Below are 2,140 nucleotides of genomic sequence, written 5' to 3'. Positions count from 1 at the left end.
TTAGTCGATGAGTAGTGCAGATATCACTGTAAAATCAATCGACAGCAGGGGAATACTTACTTCCGGGTGTACAATTCTCCGTTATCCAATAGGAATAGACGCTCACATTGCCTTTAAGGGCAGCCGACACAAACGAATGCCGTGCTTCCATGAGCGTCAAATCCCGCCATACATTGAAATCAGTTGAAAGCTATTTGCATCCCTTTATGAAGCTGAAGGAGCCTAGGAGCATCACAACTGCACGCCACGGGACCCTGACCAAACGTCGCTCCTGGACGATTATGGAGTGAGAGTGTGTTGTGACTGGACATCTCCTTCATAAAACTAATAAAAGGGGGAGTAATCGGGCAGTTCGATGTGTGTAGAGATGTGTGTAGAGGTGTGTGTGGTTAACACGTAGCAGCCTGCAGTCACTCGCTGTTCTGATGAAGGTAAACACAGCGAAGGCGGTGCGTAAAAAGGCACAGCTCTCGGCGCGCTGGTGCTGCACTTCTCAGAAGCGGAGTTACACGTCCCGCTGCCTCCTGATGCTGCCTGCAGCCATTTCATGAAGTGAAGGATGTTTTCCTTCTATAAAACAGCTGCGGGCAGCAGATACCGTGAGAGTCCCGGACATTAATTCATAGATCAAAGCAGACTGGTTTACTCTCCTGTTTTGCCAATCCGGTGCTTAAACAAAGGCAATTCAAAGTGCTTTACAAAAAAATGAAAGACATTAAGAAAATGGCATTTAAAATCAGTCATTAAAAAGAAAAGCTATAAAATAAACATATATATACACCCCTGGCCGACATGTCCTTAAAATGGAGTCCGAGTTTGAAATATATCTCAGATAATGTATGCACTGCCATTTCCCCACATAAACATAACAGTCTGCAATTAAACGGTTGTCTCCTGTGCGCTCCTCTTCCTACTTGGCGCACCGGTAACTTTCTCGTGCACACAAGAGGTTGAGACCAGGCTGAGCCGCCGAATCCCTCGGAACATCATAAAAGCCATTTTCAACGGTTATCTGGTGAAAGATTAACTAGGCTACTGGATGAAATAATATGACTGGTATAGGTGCGAACATTAAACACTTTTTGAAAAAAAATTATGATAAAATATTTTTATTATAATTCTGCAAATATTACGATAAACTCACAGCTATTTCGCGGCCCGGTACCGGTCCGCGGACCGGGGGTTGGGAACCCCTGCTCTAGAAGGCCCGCTAGTTAACTGGCTCGAGACAGAGGATCTAATGCGACGAAGCAATTCATGCCGTTTTATTGTTTTTAACGTTGAAATGACAAGTGCAACAGGTGAAGATGAAGTTGTTGCGGAATTGTTGTGAGTACCCTTTTCAAGACGACATTATAATGCCGCGGGGGGGGGGTGGGGGGTGTCTACAGAAGGTCCAGCTGTGATAGACACGGTTCGCCACTGAATCTGACATATCCCACTTTTTGTTGTTGTATATTCACTGTTATTGCAGTGGCACCATAACAGGCTATGCAAAGAGAAATACTTCAGTCATCTATTATATTTTCTCTTTAGGCCTTACATAAATAGGCTCTATTACTTTCCCCAGTCAATGATTTCTAAGCAAATGGGAAATAAACTCTCTTTACATTTTAACCAAACAAAGTATGTGTAAAGGATTGTGTGTTTAATTAGTACAATATATGACAAGCACAAGTTTAATTTGTGGGCCATATTTCATTATGCTATTTGAATTAACTGAGGGCCGCTTCAAAATGGGCCTTAGGCCGCATTTGGCCCCCAGGCCGTAGTTTGGACTTGTTCTTAGTTGTAATCACTGTTGACACGGTAATGGCTGCTAATGAGTGGTGGAGTATTCACAGCGTGGTTTGTTCCACTCGTATTTGCAAAGTATTCACATACAGAAACAGTGCAGTGGAGTCATTGAAACTATAAGTGTAACATTGGATGCAGCCAAGTTTATAATGTTGTTATGAAAATCCAATTTAGCAGCCTATATAAAATGGTTAGTGCATGTTTTAAAATACTCTAATTTAATAGTTTTGCAGCACAAATGATGCCTCAATATCCATTTTACTTTTTTCCATAGTAAGTCTCCAGAGCAGTTATTTGTTTTTAACCGAAAAGGGGACGGAGCGTATTGAGGAAGGTCAGACAC

Source organism: Pseudochaenichthys georgianus, chromosome 4 (assembly GCF_902827115.2).
Source record: "Pseudochaenichthys georgianus chromosome 4, fPseGeo1.2, whole genome shotgun sequence".
NCBI classification, from domain to species: domain Eukaryota; kingdom Metazoa; phylum Chordata; class Actinopteri; order Perciformes; family Channichthyidae; genus Pseudochaenichthys; species Pseudochaenichthys georgianus.
This window is presented reverse-complemented; position numbering follows the sequence as displayed.